General features: G+C 44.9%; 1 long non-coding RNA gene across 1 annotated transcript in view; it reads left to right on the top strand.

Annotated features, from left to right (window-relative positions):
• The first annotated feature begins 505 nt into the window (after window positions 1-505).
• LOC107524747 (uncharacterized) overlaps window positions 506-18,186 on the top strand; it is a 138,886-nt gene continuing 121,205 nt past the window's right edge. The window contains exon 1 of the long non-coding RNA XR_001602004.2: window positions 506-584. This is a non-coding gene — a long non-coding RNA (uncharacterized LOC107524747). The remainder of the gene's footprint in view (window positions 585-18,186) is intronic.

The following is an 18,186-nucleotide window of genomic DNA, read 5'->3' as shown; positions in this document are numbered from 1 at the left end:
TGAGAACTCGATTGAAACAGGCTTTTCTCCACCAGTGTTTTGGGGGTCAACTCCACAAAGGTTCTGGTGGGAGGAGTGCAGAAGGAAGAATGGGGTCCAGGGTCCAGCAGGGGCAAGTGCAGTTTGGTTGTTTCCCCCAGGTAGGGAGCCTCTTGCGATCCCAGAATTGCCATGGGAGCTTCTGCTTCTTCTCCTCATTCCTGACACTGTGGCTATCAAGGGCAATTTCATGCCTGGGTCCCCAAGGCAGCATGCCTGCACAGCCTGCATTTGAATCCTGGTTTTCTGCTTATACCAGAGTAACCTGTAGACAGTTACTTAATTTCTTTGTGTCTCAGTTTTCTCATCTGTCAAGTGTGTCTAATGGTAACATACCTCTGAGAGAAGGTTGCTTATAATAGCCATTGTCACATGATCAGCATAGATATAAGCTTCTATTATGTCTGCTCTTGCAGGAGACCACATGGACACATCTGCCTTCTCACCCACCCAGCGCCCGGTCTCAGCAGGAAGGACTGAGATTTTGTGCAACTTCAAGAGAGACCTAGAGTCTAAACCACCAAGCTAAGACATTCCCAGAAACTGTGAGATAATACATGTTTATTTTTATTTTTAGCTACTACTTCTTAAGGTAATTTGTTATGCAGCTATCTATGACTAATACAAGGCCCAAGTTCTGGAAGGCTGGGTTTTGCTCTGAGCTCTAGCTATGTCAAAGGAAGTGCTAGTCTGGCTTTGACTTTCTGAAATCTCTGTTCCATTCTAACAGGTTATCTGACCAGGCCTATAGTTGGGGATCCAACCATTCCAGAATGTTCCTCATTCCCAAGCCACTTCTCACAGAGAACAGAAATACTTTTCATCTATTATTCCCCTACTCTAAAATCATCAGTGGCTCCTTAATGCCCATAAATGCTTCTCTCAAGGCCAGAATCCTTAGTCTGGGACCCTCCTTCCCCTTCCTCATGTCACAGCCTGTCACAGCCCTCCAGCCTCACTTCTCCCTGCTCCTCAGGCTGGCCTTTCAAGCCTGCCTTGAACCAAGGTGTTCATTGCTGTTATATCTCTTCTTGATCTGCTTGCATGCGCTGCCCTCTCCTTGCCCACTGCAAATGAATGAACAAATACACACTGAGGATCTGCTAGGAACCAGGAGCCTATGTGCAGTGTCTTCATTTGCACAGCAGTAATTTTTACAGAGAAGGAAACTGAGGTTAGATAACCTGTCCAAAGTCCCAGGGGAAGTGAGTGATGAAGTCAGGCCTGTCTGTCAACCCTGTCGCTGGAAGTTCAGTGACTTTCCACTACATCGTATTGCATCTGACTCACATTTCTGTGGAATTTTACAGTTTATAAAGCCCCTGCTTATTATAATTTTTATTGAGCTTTACAACAACCCTGTGTGGTAGATGGAGCAAGAATTGCTTGCCCCATTTCACAGATGATAAACCTGACATGAGGAAGAGAATTTGTCCTCATGGGAACAAGTGTCAGAGGTGTGATTCCAACTTAAGATCTGTCTCCAGACCCACCATTCTTTCCTCCGCCTTCTCTTTGTACCTCTCCCTAAGCCTACCATTGATTTTTGCATATAATTGATGTCTAGTGCATTTTTGTTGGTTGATTGATTTTTTAATGTATTCTTTAGTAGATGGTACAAAAGGAGGTCTGATAGCTGGAGAATTATCTTTGATGACAGAGACTATCTTTAAAAAAGAACTTAAACAGGGGTAGCAGCAAGGTATGCGGGCAAGCTTCAGAAGGAACTTTCTGACGAAAAGGGCTGGTAGTAGCCATTGACCATTGAACAAGGAGGCTGTGGAATTGACTGTGCTGGGGAATCCCCAAGAGTAACCCACCCTGCCTTGTCCGAGGAAGTACTGTTTATTCTTAGGGGAGAGGGAAGGAAAAAATGAGCCACTGGGGACCCACGTAGCTCAGATCAACAGCCACAACTCTGGGATGTGGGTGTCATTGTTATCTAAGCTGCGGAAGCAGAGCCGAGGGGGAGGAAGACTGTGTCACTCTGTTGGTAATTTCTCTTCCCCAGTGCTCAGGACTTCAGCTGATGAAGAAATTGTTCTTCAAAGAGGTTCTTTGAGGTTAAAGTCATACAGATTCAGGCTCCCTGGGCTTATGAGAACTCACAGGTCATCCTGCCTGTTCTTAGAGATCCTAAAATACTCCTGTAAGCACTCAATCACTATCTGCTGAATGACTGAGTGAATGTTACATAAACTGATAGCTGTCTCTGAAGGGTTCTAATAATATCTTACCCTGACTTGGAAACCCATTCTAATTCTGATCGTCCTTTGTTGCTAAGGATTCATTTTGCCCTCTAACCCCAAGCCAACCAAATCCAGTGGACTGTTGTTCTGTGGACATAGTCCATGACTGGTCACCCCCAGACTGTGATCATCTTGACTTGGGTTCTTAGAGCAACTTTACATTCAGATATAGAACGTATTTGGAATGAGCCTACAAGGAGACTCAAGTACAGCACAGGAAGCAAGCTGGGTGCAGGGTGCCCTTCCCTGTGCACCGGGCTCTCAGTGGCGAAGCTGCCCTTTCAGAGTCTACCCTGGGGTATGTGCATGGATGAATGATGAGGGTGAGTGAGGCATTGTCCAGATCACAGCATGGAGTGGCAGTAAAGCCTCCATCTGGGAGCCAGGAGAAGTGGAGTGAATTTAGGATCTGCCACCCATGAGCTGGTGAGTAAGATCTTGATCAAGTTCTTCTTGCCCTGGGTCCTCACTGTGAATGAGAAGGTTGGAGTCCTTTATTCTGTCATCTACTTAACAACTGTTTCCTGAGCACCTATTACATGTCAGGCACTTTGATGATACAGCAGTGAACGAAATATAGTTTCTGCAGTCATGGTGCACGTGTAGAGGGGGAGGCAGGTGAAAACCAAATAAAGCAGCGAGCAAGTAGGTAACAATAGTCATATCAGATGAGATGAGGGTGATGGAGATACATACAGCAAGGTAAGTGGGAGCAAATGAAGGGGGTCTGGAAGATGTCTCCCATGTGGTGACATCTGAGCAGAGCCCTGAATGAGAAGAGGGGACAGGCTCTGTATGTATCTGGAGGAGTAGAAGCTCACAAAAGGAACGGTAAATGCAAAGGCCTTTAGAGGGAACCCATTTGGTGTTTTTAAGAAAGAGCAAGGAGGCCAGGTGGGGACAGAGGGCAGAGAAGTAGCCAGGGTCCAGCCCTGATTGTAGGCTGAGTGACTGGGGAAGCCATTGGAGCACGGAGAGGAGGGACAGGCATGGTCTGACTTGTGTGTTAAAAGGCTAAGTCAATCCCAAGTTATATGGAATTGGGCTTCTTCCAGCCCCAGGCTAAGCGGATCTGGCTGAGTAAGGTAGGGGGTGGGACAGTCCCAAAGCCAGGTCCTGCCCTAGAGGCAGACTTTGTGAGCGGTGCCAGCACAGATGATGGGACCTGCCTGCTCATGTCTCATCCTGCCGCTGCACTCAAGCCTCAACTCAGCCCTCGCTGGCGTGAGGAGCACAGGGCTCACTAACAATGCAACCTGCACCCCCAAACCGAAGGCCACAGCAGCTGCTAGGCTGCAGCGTGGAAGACTAACTTAGGGGTTATGAGAAGCTCTTTTCTCATTAGGAAAGTCTTTCCTCTTTTCTTGCCTCTTCCCTCTAACTTCTCCAGTTTCTATCTTTATTTATTCTTTGGTTTAATTCCTTTTTCTTCCTTGTCTATCCATCCCTCAAGCGTTGCATAGCATCTCCTAGAAGCCAGAAGCTCATCAAGCAGAAGCTTATAAGTTGGGTTCCCTGGCCTATAGAAAAGCTATTACACTGGACTTGTGTCTTCCAACTAGAGAGATGTAGAGTCTGTATGAGAAGCCAGGGAGTATGACTAGAGTCCTGCTGGGACATCTCCATTATATTGTCTCCTAGGAGGCCCCAGAAAATCACATGCTATGATAAGACGAAAGATGCACGTTCACCCAAGGCTTTCTGGGAATAGAGAAGGGAGCACCAGCCCTGCTGCACAGGTGGGAGGGCTCTCAGGGGAGTCTACCTGGAGGAGGGGGTATTTGAAATAGGTTTTGGAAGATGAGTGAGATTTTTTAAAATTTTATTTTTCAATTACTATTGACATTCAATGTTATTTTATATTATTTTCAGGTGTACAGCATATATTTTACAAAGTGATCCCTCCCACTGATATTTTCAGTATACCTGGCCCCATACATAGTTGTTACAATATTATTGACTATATTCCCTATGCTGTACTTTTACATCTTCATGATTACTTTGTCACTGCCAATTTGTACCTCTCAATCCCTTCACCTTTTTCACTCAGCCCCCCAAGCCCTCTCCCCTCTGGCAACCATCAGTTCTCTGCATCTATGAGTCTGTTTCTATTTTGTTTGTTCACTTATTTTGTTCTTTAGCAGCCACTATGGAAAACAGTATGGTGGTCACTCAAAAAATTAAAGATGGAACTGCCTTATGACCCAGTGATTCCATTCCTGGGTATATATCTGAAGAAATCCAAGACACTAATTTGAAAGGATATATGCACCCCTATGTTCATTGCAGCATTACTTACAATAGCCAAGCTATGGAAGCAGCCCAAGTGCCCATCAATAGATGAGTGGATAAAAAAAGCAGCAGTACATATATGCAATGGAGTATTGCTTGGCCGTGAAAAAGAATGAAATCTTAACCATTTGTACCGCATGGATAGACCTAGAGGGTATTGTGCTCAGTGAAATAAGTCAGTAAGAGAAAGACAAGTACCAGAGGATTTCACTGATATGTGGAATCTAAAGATGAGTGGGATTTTTCCTGGCAGAGAAGAGATGTGAGAGTGGGGGATGGAGGACCGTGAGGAAGGGCTGATAGCTAGAGGGCTGGGAACATCCGTGGCATATTTTGGGAAAGCAATCAGTTAATTATCTAGATTAAATACTAAAAGGGATTACCTCAATGGAAAAATCAGATGTGATGGTTGTTTGACCCAATCCTGTAGTTTTTGTTTAATTTTTACGTAACTGTCACTAAGTAAACAGAATAAGTACAGATAATTTTCAGGTAATAAATGAGGTTAAATATTTATATTATGTTAAGGTCAAAGGGTAAATAAGATGTGGGGGGAGACGGAAGGAGAAGGTTGGGGTCAGGGTTGGGAATTTCCTGTTTAGACAGAATGGTGTCTGATCGGTCTGTTGGTGACGTTCGATCCTGAGAAGAAAAGAAAGATTGTGAAACCTGGTTGAAAGGATCCAAAACCCTCCACTCCACTGGAAAACTACCTCCCAAGCCTCCTACTCCCTTTTCCTAGAAATGGTTCATTGCCAAGAGTATTAAATGAAGAAGGGATTTAAAGGGAAGAAATTTTGATTCATAATAATAATACCTGGTATTTATGCCACACCTTTCTCCCAAGATGCTCAGATCATTGTAGGGGAATTATATCATTCATTCCTCACAGCCTCATCCCTGCCTCCCTTGCCCCTAAACCCACCCAGCCTGGAGAGAAAGAGGTAGCCCTGGGCACAGCTTCAAGGGCCCACAGAGAGCGCCAGTGGGATCCGCCTGGATGTTTAAGCTTTGACTTCCAGACTTGGGTCCCAAGGCTCTGCTATCTTAGCTCCTTTCACTCAAGAACGCTAAACATCTGTCCATTTATCCACAGTGAGCACCTCATGCCAGCCATACTAGAAATCAGCAGTGTCCATCCTTTCTAAAAATCTCCAGAGAAGAAAACACCAAGACCTTCTTTGAAAGTGTATCCGAGCCCCAGTAGAAGGAGGAAGTTCTTCTTGACGCCTAACTCCACTCTCTTCGGCAGTAGTGCAGCCCCATTCTTATTGGACTTGTTGGCAGTTGGCACAGAGAACAGGTATCTTCTTCAAGGAGCTACTTGTGTGCAGATGTGAGCTCAGTGTTATTTCAGTGAATGAATGTGGCCATCACACTTGTGAACAGTCTTTTTAATAGTAAGATAGAAAAATAAGATTGGGATTAACCTCTGCTTTACTCCTTACCAGTTACATCATCTTGAACACAGGTCTTTATTTCTCTATTAGTGTTTTCTTAGCTTCGAAGCAAAATAAGGCCAGGCCTGCCTATGTCACAGGGCCAGTGTGACAATCGGATGGGGTTGCATTAGTTAAAATGCTTTTAGGTCTGATCAGGATGATGTACATGGAAAGGATTGTTGCTATTTCCTTTAAATCTTGGGGCCAAATGTCTGTGGGCTTTAGCATCTTCCATGCTTATCATGAGAGTCTAGATTTTAGATAAGAAGCAGAGGAATGAGAAGTGGAAGGAAAGAGAAATTGGGTAGGGCAATTTAGGAAGGTCAAGAAAAGATCTTGAGCTTTAAAAATTAGGAGAAAGGTGATCAGTATCATAGCTGGAGAGTAGATTTCTTGTCCAAAAGAAAAGTTTCAAAGGAAAATCATCCTAGTTTCTTACTGACATGGAAAATCACCTCTTGGTCTCCACCATTGGCTCTCTGCCCCATGGCCTCCCTTGCCCATTACCACTCTGCTTCCCTCCCACTCCCTCCCCCACTCCCCTCCAAGGATTCTTAAGCAGTTCCTGCTACTTCTGCAATCACTTCTCTGGTACTTTGGAAAGAATCACCATCGTTGGTCCTTGACAGTTGAGGATAAAAAGAATGGAACTAAGTCCCAACAGGTTCCCAGAGCTCAGGCCTCTCGTTTATGCCTTTTTCCTACCTGAGATTTCAGCATCCATCATTCTTGACAGTTGCTTGTATGGGGAGGCCTCCTCCGAACCTGTAAATCCCAGGTGCTCCAACAGGGAGGGCAACTTGCCTGCAGCGTCGCAACACGTCTAGATGTCTATCTTGACATATGTGCCTGCAACACTGAAAGCAGAGCTACACATAAATCAGACATTACCCATCCAACCTGAGATTGGTTATTCCAACAGCTCACCCATGGTGCCCCCCACCCCACCCCTGTCACCACCACACCACAATTTCATACTATCTCACATAGAAAAGACACACTAATAGACGATATCAAACCTTCCAGGCTCCCTCATCGCCCTAAAATGTTGATTCTTGTAGATCTGGAAACAACTAAAGATGTTGCCTCGTTTATTCTATTTTCAGCCAATGCTCCATTCAAATAATCTCAGGAAGGGGTTTGTATATGACTTTTTCTTAGAGGTTACCATAGACAGAGACTTTGCAGTATCCCCGGGTCACTTGTGCAAATGCTTTGCATTCTGACATTTTGGCAAAGCTTTATAACTATTAGGACATTTGTGTATTGGCTGCTAAGCATACATTTCCTTTTTTTTTCTGAAAACACTCCCCTATTTTCATGTAGCAGAGTTACCCCTTAGTCTCAAAGAGGTCCTGTCCTGGTCCAACCAAGAAAGTGGGTCCATGCCCTGAGTGATGCTAGTGAATCCCCTCTCCCAGAACTTAGGTGAAGTGAGTGACCCTGGAATGAGCTTCTTTCCTGCTGCACAAATGTCCTGACCTGTTCTGGAGTCGGCCTTTCTGAGCCTGGCCCTCAGCTTTTCTCTGACCCACTGAGCCACCTATGTCAGTTCCCCAAATAAGCCCCAGTCCCCAAGGGGTTTTGCTTTTGTTTGTGTGGTTGGCTCCCCCCCCCCCCCAAGACTGCCAGTGTTCATGTTGTGTGTTTCTAGTGAAAGAACCATATTTAATTTATTATAATGATTCTTTTCCTAAACAAGAATATTCCCACCCATGGCCCCGACATACCATCCATATATTAGAATTTAAAAAATCTGATTTCCAGCCCCCGATCCTTTTCTCCATTTCCAAATGAATAAGTCTCAGGCTTCTCCATGAGATGCACATAGCCATGCCTCATGTCCAAAACCTATGCATTTCTTCAACAGATCATTTTTTAGCGTGTGCTGGGTACCAATCGCCACACTGAGTACCTGAGACTTAGGGAGTCCCTTTCCTTTAGGGAGCACAGTATAGTGCTGTACCAGGAAAACCAAGGAGGGCTCCTAACAAGCTTCAGGGGAGGCTTCCTCAAGGAGCTACTATCCAGGCAGAACTGAAGTTAGCCAGGTAAATATGGGAGTGGGGTTAGTTCCGGCTGTCCCTGGCTCTCTTTCCCTTCTTCTCTTTTTCACTGTTTGACATGCCCTCACTTTCTGCTAGAATGTCAGAGACATCAGGAGAGCAGTGAGCTCGTCTGTCTGTTCAATACCGTGTCTCAGGAAGGGAGCCTGGCACATGGGAGGTGCTAAAACAGTTCTGTATAAACGTGTTCCTAACAAGGGTCACCTCCTGAGGGGGGTGCCAGGCCCTTCCTGAGAAGCCCTGCTCTCCCTGCTGTGGGCCACCCTGGATAACACTGATGCCCCCAGTTCTCAGAAGGCCCTGTGCTGGTTCAGATTCTGGGCCTTTGCACACAAGGCCCCAGTGCTCTGTCTTCCCTCCTCTGCCTGACTCACCTCTTTCACAGCCTAAGCATCAGATTCTCCATCCACCCATCCTGTCCACACTGCGTGTTCTTGAGTCTCCTGTCCCCAACCCCAAGGCTGAGCCCAGCTCCCCCCTCCCCACTCCATGGGACCCTCTATCCACCCTCTCCAGCATGCTGTCTTGGTGCTTCCTGCCAAGGCTGCCATATTTAGCAAATAAAAATGTAGGACATCTAGTAAAGTTTGAACTTCAGATAAACATTTTATTTTTATTTTTATTTTTATTTTTTTAGTATAAGTATGCTGCATGCAATATTTGAACAAACTTGCACTTTAAAATTATTCCTTGTTTATCTGAAATTCAGATCTCACTGGGTGTCCTGTGTTTTATCTGACAACCGTATTTTCTGCACTGGGTTTTGGCCTCTGATTTTCCCATTTCTTCCCATTCACATCACTGCAAAACATTTCTCCTCCCACTTCTTCACCAAGTGCCCTGACTTGCTCAGATCTGTCCCTTAGGCCCCTGACTGCTACCTGTGAGGTGAGCCTCTTGGGCACTCAGCAGAACCAGCCTGGAGTCCCATCCCCTGTGGGTATACCTGACGCCTCCCTGCAGGCCTGTAGCCAGGAGCAATGGGGCGCAGCTGGGTGTGGAGCTTAGAGAAGAAAGGACTCTCTCTCCTGGTTAATCACTGGGGTGATTTTTTTCTGCCTACATCTTCCTTTCCATCATCTTCTCCAAACTCAGGAACTTCCAGAATGAACAGTAGCTCCGTGGTTGGCATGGGGCCTGTCAAGTGACAAGAGAACAATGACTTCTGCCCCTACGACCATGACTGGGTATGTCTTAGGTTCTGGACACTTGACTGAGTGCTTCTTAAACCCATCTCATTCAGTCCTCATAAGAACCTAGGAGGTAGGTTAGTGGTATCCCCATTATACAGATTATTATTATCCGCATTATACAGATGCCGAAACTGAGCTTAGAAAGGTTAAATACTGGGTCCAGGTGATGCAGCTGTGAGTCAGGGCTGGGATGGGAGTCAGGCACTCTCAGCTGGAGCCTGTGTTCCCCACGACACCACCCTGCCTGCCCTGGAGCTGTGCTAGGACAGGGTTGAGGAACACTGTGGAGGCATCTTGGTGCCATCCCATCCTATCCATACAATGGGAGAGCATTTTTTGGGCTGTGACTCTGTATTTATAAATTCTTAGTTTTGCCATACTTTCCCTTACTGTCTTACCCCTTATATACTTTGTTCCCCATCTCCCAGTTATGACCTGAAAAGAAATTTTGGGAGCCTCATCTGGAAAAGGCCCTGCCTCCCCCAGCTCCTGAGAGGCCCAGAGCCATGCTGGGTGGATGAGCTTCCTGCAGATGTAGCTTGAGTGGGATCTAGGCACCTTCTCTCTCAGCCCGACAGCTGGTGGACAGGTGGGCCTCTTCCCTCAGGGGGCTTGGAACTGTGGCCTTGTTCAGTGTCCCTGGAGCCTTGGGCAGCCATCCAGGTCTTAATTGCAAATACACCCACTTTTCACGTTCTCAGCCTTTGCTAATTGCCAAGGCCGTTCTGACCTGCGGCTCAGGTTTGACTCCCACATAAATCCTGAGTACCTTCTCCCACCCCACCTGCCACTTTTCCAGCAAGAGTAATCACAGGACCATAGGGGCAGCCTTAGAGTTGATGTCAGACAGAGATTGTCTGATCTAATTTCTCATTTTCTAGATGAGGAAATGGAGGGCTCAGAAAGGTTAGAGATTTAATCAAGCTCTTGGAGTCAGCAGTGCTTTGTCTTATTTGGAAATATGGCTTGAATAGATGAATCAAGCATCCCAGAGAGCACTGGCCAGTGGGTTGGGGTTACTTTGATGACAGGATGTAGCCCCAGTGGACATGGGAGAGGGCAGGGTTGAGTCTCATGAACATTATGGCTTGGATATCAACCAGGTTCCATATATTAGAATAATTCAGGGTTTCTGTTTCTTATATGATTGATATTTTCAGAGAGGTTTCCTTATTATCTGTCCAAGGATTGTTTTTAGAATGAGCTCTTTGGGGAACCAGGGAGATGTGGTCAGATGGAGGCTGGAGGGTCGCCAGATGGCGAGACTGTAGGAGGGATTTGCATGTGTGCTGGGGACGGTGATGGGAAGACCCCCCCAAATCCCATCAAACGTCCAGATTCTAGAAACCTCTGTAAGCTGGGACTCAAACCCAGGCCTGGAGATGTTTTGGTATATGCTTCCTTCCTTAGGGCGTGCTGCCTCCCCTCGGGCCACAAGGGTCATTCGACAACTCGAAAAGTCATTGTCCATTGTTGCCCTCCCTCCACTTCTTCACCCCTTCAACCTGAAGTCTATCATGATGGGAAATACCTCCAGGGAAGCAGATTCAGTCTATTAATTGAACATTTCCTGAGCACTTACTATGTAACACTGTGCCAAATTAAGGGGGTACCAGGATGACCAAGTCAGAGACTTACATTCTTTAAGCTCCAACTTTCCATGGGCTGCCAGGCCATGATGACATGTTTCGGATTAAGCAGGTCACTCGGCCCCACCTTTTCTCTCACCCAAACTCAGGATTCAGTCACAGTTCTGGGACCCTGACAGGCCTTGATTACATCTGGAGGGTACAAACCCCCCAATTCCCTTCCTTCCAGGGGACTGTCCTGGGAAGCACAGTTATGTCCAGTTGTTGGTGGGCAGGGGGAGAACTTCAGAGTTGAAGAAACTTTCCCCTCCCTTCTAACAATTCCCAGCCTGCTTGCTGATGAGAAATATCCCTCCTTCGCTCAGGGATTTGCTACTTATTAAAACAGAAATGCTTGTAAAAGAGGTCTCATTTATGCTTTGATCAGTTGTAGTGATGTTTATGTGATTGATGATGTAGTCAGATCCCTTTGTTACCTTCATACAATTATAAAAGTCATACCTGATCACTGTAGAAAATTTGGAACATATAGAAAGTGCATAAATAAGGAAACAAAAATCACCATGTTCTTATAACCCAGAGACAACTGTGGGTGAGGTTTTTTCCTAGTTTCTAACAGGCATATTGCTTAGTTTACTGAAAAGCATAGTGGCGTGTGGAGCGAAAAGCAAATCTCTGAGCCAGGTGTTAAGCTGGTTACTGGCTCTGTGACCTCACAAGCTTCATCTGTAAAATGGGGATGACCATGTGCCTGGGCTGAGAGGCTGTAGTGAAGACTTAGTGAGTTAACACAGTTAAGTGCCTAGAGTGTTGCCTGGCTCCAGAAATGATAAGCATTAGTATTATCATTATTGTTGTGATTGTTTGTAGCTCACAAATAACAAAGTCCCCTGGGCGGCCTTGGGGGCTCTTGCCCTGTGCTGTCGGGAGGCCAATCACTAATTCTCTTCCCTATCCAATTCCAATTCCCAAAGCATTGGTAGATTTTCCTAGAATTTTTTGGGAGATGATGGAGATGTTTCATGCAACAAGTATCACCTCCCCTCATATGCTTTAAAACATCTGTGTTCTTTCGCCAACGTTTTACTCCTGGGGGAAATTGTCTCATTCTCTCTTCTCTCTCTTTCTCAAGAAACTCTTCCCTGCCCTCTCCAGCTACCTGGCACTTAAGTTGTCCCCACTGCTCCCTGAAAAATCACATCAGCTTACGAAGCTAGCAGCTGCACTCAGAAGAACGGAGTAGCCAAGCCCTGACCAAGCATACCCTGGGCCTCATTTTATGCTTCATATACTATTTGGTGTCTTGCCTTTTTCACTTGACAATATATGTGATCACTTACTACATAGTGGCACAGCCACATGGTGGAATACTATGCAGTCATTAAAACATTTTAATAGATTCTTTTCTGAATGAATGTTTGTTTTTTTGTGTTTTAATGGAGAGGAAGCTTGCCCGGCCAGGCGTGGCTCAGCTGTTGAGCACCAACCTAGGATCCAGGAGATGGAGGTTCGATTCCCCATCAGGGCACATGCCCAGCACATGAAGAAAGCAGTCAATCAATGACCACTCTCTCATCACTGATGTTTCTCTCTCTCTCTCTCCCTCTCCCTCACTCTCTGAAATCAATAAAGATATATTTTAAAAAAAATAATGGAGAGGAAGCTTGAGGTTGTAGACACTGGAAGCAAGAGGCCAACACAAAGGCTGCCAGTAAATCAGCTTCTGTGCCCACACTCATAGCCCCTAGAATCTGGCTGCCATACATCTGCTTCTCCATCACTGTTTCTTTCCTGAATGCTTTAGAAACCATTGACTGGAACACACTTTCCTGGCTTTTTGACAACTTCTCTTCATTGTCCTCTGCCTGTTTTTCCTCTCCCCCCTCCCCCCCCCTTAAAGATGGGTGCCCCTCAAGGTCTCCCTAGGCCATCTCTCATCTCCCGCCTGCAGAGTCCCCCAGGGCTCCTCCTTGATTACAGGGGCTGCAGGCATCACTCACATGCCCAAGACTCCCCAAGCTTTTCCCCTCCCGACCTCTCCACTTGGCTGCCTCCCAGGCCCCAGTCAAGGTCAACATGTCCAAAGTGGGATTCATTGTTTCTGACCTAGACCTGCTCCCCCATGTAGGTCTCTATTTCAGTAAGCACCATCTTTTTCCACTCACTTCGCAAGCCAGAGACCACTGTATGTTTTCTTTCCCTTCTCCTTCAGTATCCAATCAGTGGAGGAAGTTTTTCATAACATTTTATGTATTCAATCAAAACTACTACCCTTTATTTAGAAATTGTGCCCATCCAGTGTCTTTGATATCAAAATGATAAAGAAACATGGGAGATGGTAGATGACAGTTGTTTTTGGCTGTGGTTATGTTTTTAGTATCAGTGAAGGCGACACTGTGGATTGCTACCGAAACTTAGACCCCTTTCCCTCCTCCAACAGGATCCAGTTTTGTTCAGATGTTCACTCTACCCCCCACTTCAGAGGGTAATCCTTACTAGTCTAAGTCAGCAGTTTTCAGAATATATCCAGGCAAATAATGGCTTAGTATGAAAATAGCCTTCCATGGCATCTGGGAGGTGAAAACTATTTTCACACTAAACCATTATTTGCCGTTTCCACTTTCAATCTTTTATGAGTATACACTGGGTTTTTCCAGAGGCTAACTGTCATGTGATATTGCAGCAGACTGAATGCAGAAGCAGATATGAGAGCCCAGCTGTCTTCCATTAAACTAGAAATTAAAGAGATTTACAAAAATAGGCAACAATGCCACACTTCTCACTAAACTTTAAAATATAGTTATTTTCCCTAACAGGTTATTTATGCTAATGTACAATGGGTTTATTATTATTATTTTAAAATAAATTGATAAATAGATATTAAAATTTCCCATTATTAATTTATAATGCAATACATGTCAATAGATAAAACCTACCTAAACAAAAGCTCTCTAGGATCTTCAATAATCTTTTAGAATTTTAAAGGGGTCCCAAGTTGGAAAAGTTTGAGAACCACTGGTCTACTCTGGTGACAGCTCTTGGTTATGTAAGTGACCCAAATTAGTCCAATCAGATTAGATCATGGAAATATTTCTATTCCATGTCTGGGAAAGAGATTTCTCTGCTTTCTCTTGTTAAATGTGGAAGCTCTTAGTCTCCATTGCCACTGGTAGCCTCTTTCAACCATGAGGAAAAATACATATGAATGGATAATAGTTTGGAGAGAAGGAAAGACCTCAGGACCATGGGGATGTCATTAGGCTGCTAATATGACCTTATTTGAAGCCACCCTCTGCTCTTCTGGAGACATGAAAAGATAGATCTTTTTATTGGTAGATCCAGCTTGCATTGGGTTCTCTATTACTTGCCTCTGAAAGCCCCTTAACTGATATAATACTTGGAAAATGAGGCATTGGCATTCTCAGTGTTGGCCCCAAACATTGGAGGACATTTTACTCTTCTGTATAATCTACAAACTACCACATTAGATGATCTTTGGAGGTTTCTCCAAGCACGAGGAACTACCAAGAGAGAAGAAAGGGGCTGAGAAGAGGGAGTTGAGGTTGTGCCACTTAGAAGCTTGGCTGTGCACAGACTTTCTAGTGCAGAGAGTGAGACAGGTTAGAAATAGGAATCCCATGGAGTTCATAGCCCTGGTGTACCCACTGAGAGCAAAGCTCCCTGAGTGGCATCCCTTTCCCTTGCCCCCACTGCGCCACCTCTCTAGCTCTCTTCTTTGTAAACCAAACTGTCAACATCTGTTCAGGTGAACTGACTTGTGGTGACAGCTGGGAAAATTTGCTCTACTTGGCAAGTGGTGGATTAAACCTCAGAGCCCTGGGACAGAGGAGAGGCTCCTACCCCTGATATTCATGCCACCAAATGGAGAACAAAAAAGAGGGGTAGGCAGAGAAACACCTGTGGCACTTGGGTGACTGTCCCTAGTACCTTATCCTTCCATTGGCAATTGTGTTAGTCTCTATTTTGTCACTTTGTTCAGGGCTTTCAAAGGATCTTGCAGATAAATTTGGGTGCAATGGGTGGGATGCAAACATGGTAGAGAAATAGCATTCTTGCCTGTTTAAATAGTGTTCTTAACCTGCTTAAAATAACTTTGTTGTTAAGGGCAATAATTGTTGCCTTTCTTTGTAGGACAGTTTCTATCCATGGCGGATATTTCCTGGGAATGCTGAAGTGACTCTATGCAAATTACAGGCATCTTGGGTTGGAAATCTCAGTGAGGTTTAAATGAAGCTGAAAAACATTTGTCTGATTTTTTACTTTCTTTTTGGTGGGTAGCAAAGTGGGGAAGGAAGCCGGAAAAGAGCTTGGGGACTTAAAAGGACGAATTAGACTTTTCTTTAATAAATTGCAAGTAGGATACTAAGGGTCTTTCTTGTTAGAAAGAGATCAAAGTGAGATAGAAGCTTTTTGCACTTTTTTTTTTTTAAAAAAAAAACAAGAAACTGCTACAAAGACACAAAGCATACTAGACTTGGGATAAGCCCTGGGGAGACAGTATGTCCAAGTTAGGATAATCAAAAAAAGTTTAATTTACTCAGTTCTGGAATTAAACCAAGGCTGCATTCAGCAGTATTTGAAACCAGTTAAAGATTAGTGGATAGGATGCCTAGCTGTATTTCACTGTTTGCATCTATTTGTTCATGTTTTCCTTTGCACTTGAAATTATGTGCCTTCTTTTTTAATGAAGGAAAAAAAAGACAATTGTTATACCTAATCATTTTAGCACAGTTTTTAATTGTAAAATAAACATAAGAAATGGAAAAAGCATTCTCTAATCTTCATGATTTACTCCTTCACTCTCGGGGGTTCTCAAAGCCAAAGAGAGTGTCTGCTAGTGAATTAGAATAAGACCATGGTAATTACTTCCTGGGCTACCAGCGCAACAGGAGTTGCTTTCTGTTGTAAGAATGCTGAAAAGTTGCCATAAAATTAAATCAATTAGGATAATAAGAGGGAAGGAGAAGATTAAATTTATTTCCATCTGATTTAACTTATTAATTTCTCAGAGAAGGATTTCCTCACCGTTGACCTCCAGGTTTGAACCCGTGAGCTTCTTCTGTCTTCATGATGTATTTAGGATTTAATTCATACTCAAAAGGCTGAGTCTTTTTTGCTGACTCAAAAGACTTGAACCTCAGGAAGTAGGTTTGAGGAATGAGGGTCAGTACACAGATTTGTTTGGAGACCCTACTATGTGCCAGTCATGTTCTGTAGTCTGGGGATTCAGGGCTCCTGAACTCCAAAAGCTTATGCTCTACTGGGGGAAAATAATAAACACATACACAAATAAGTCAATAAAATAACTGGTAAGCTCTGCAAAGATGATAGGATAGGTCAATGCAGCAGAAAGTCACTTCCCAGCAGATCAGTCAGCGAGGGCAAAAGCCCTGGGGCAGGAACGCACTTGGTATGTTTGAGAGAGAAAGTCCTGCGTGACAGAGGCTAGGGTGGGAAGAACATAGCATTATACTCATCTGCTCTTCCTTTACTACTTACTTCATTGTGGTCTTGCAGCCAAAACCTTCCAGGCTTTTCTTTGCCTAGTGAATGGGGAAGCTCGCTATAAAGAAAAACATCCAGGAGGGATTTTGTTGACTCTCAGGGCTGGCTGCACTGTTGGTGTTGGCCGAATGATAAGGACACTAGTGTCGCCTCCTTCCCAGCACCTTAAGGAACATAGTTTTCCCATTAGGTTTGAGCCTTGGTTCAACCACAGTGACATTGTTAGGGATGGTCAGCTCTGGGTAGATTCTTTTGCTTCTAGTTGCAGACGTAGGCCGAAAGGAATCTATTAAGAGGCACAGATAGCATGGACCCATTGGGATGGCTGGAGAAAAAGGTTCTAGGTGGAGCTTCCAGGAATGACTTTCCAAAGCTTGCTGCAGAATTGGGCCCCCATGAAAGCTTCTGTATTTGCCATGATCAGAAAACTGCCTGCAAATCAGGAGGCCATGGCCACTGCTCCAGGCGTGCCTGCTTATGCTCCAGTTTGCTCCAGTTAAATGGACATCCCATACTGGCCTTCTTTTCCTTCATAACTTGACTGTGAATCAAAGTCTTGAATGAGAGTATCTGCTTCATAGGTTCCAAGTTGCATCCCAAACCTGAATTGCTTGGTGTCTGAGAAATGTAGTTTTGGCCTCTGCAGTAGAAGAGAGTCTGGTAGAAGCTGGAATGGGTGCTGACAAGGCAATTGGCTGAAATTGTCACCCCGGGCAACTCAACTGGGTTCTTACCATCTGCCCTGTGAATATCGGGGCTCATTCTTGCGGCTCTGGCCCCCTTCTTTCCTGCACACAAGGCTAGGACAGCTGGGAAACCACAAGCAATTTTCCTTTGCAGATCCCACATTCAGGGGCGTGTCCCCCCAGGCAAGATCTGATCTATGCTGGGGCCGTTTAACCTGACAGAGATTTAGAGGTACTTGGAGGAAAAGCTCATCAAAAGAGCTGACCTGTAGACTCCAAGTCCCGAGAGTGGGCAGGCCATGACTGTTTTTGCTCATTTTCACAGCTGCAGTATCAACGCAGAGCTTGACATGTGGTAGGCACTCAATAAATATTTATTAAATAAATAAATGAATGAAAAACAGAATAGAGCGAGGAGCCTTTTGGCATTCAATACTGCACAGATCCATTTGAGCCTCTGTGTGTTGAACAAATGCTAGTAAAGCTTGATATGTGCCAGGCTCTGTTCTAAGTGCTTCGCAAATATTAACTCATTTAATTCTCACAACTACCTTAGTCCCTAATGGGACTACAATTAATCCCATTTTAAAACTGAGGTACAGGGAAGTCATGTTACTTGCCCAAGGTCACACTGATAAGAAGTGGTGGGGTAAGGAGTCCACTGGACTGGGTTGCCCCAAACATCTTCTGTTGTTACGAAATTTTGGTTCCCAGGTGGAACTCTTAGGTACCCCACTGAGCCACCAGGAGGCTACACCTGCTTGAGTGAATCCCTTGGGGTCTGGGGTGGCACCCAACGCCCTTCTGGTTTAATCCAGAGTTGGAGACCTCTGATTGTCCTGACTGTGGCAGCATCCCAGAACTCTGTGCTTTCTTCTGGAAATACTGGAGAGTCCATGACAGCAACACAGAGCATCCTGTCTCCTACTGTACCCCTGGGTCCAGCTGCCAACCTTCTCCTTGGCCAGTTATTTTAGGGTAATATATGGCTCAGAAAGACAGAGATAGAGCGCTGTCAAAACTCCTCTGGTGATATTTGCAAATGCTCTGGAGAGCTGGCTCTTCTTACAGGGGCAGCATGGATTATTTGCAAAAACAGCAGGC

The sequence above is a fragment of the Miniopterus natalensis genome, chromosome 8 (genome assembly GCF_054644295.1).
Source record: "Miniopterus natalensis isolate mMinNat1 chromosome 8, mMinNat1.hap1, whole genome shotgun sequence".
In the NCBI taxonomy this organism is placed as follows: domain Eukaryota; kingdom Metazoa; phylum Chordata; class Mammalia; order Chiroptera; family Miniopteridae; genus Miniopterus; species Miniopterus natalensis.
Note: the sequence above shows the minus strand (reverse complement) of the source record. Positions and strands in the feature narration are given on the sequence as shown.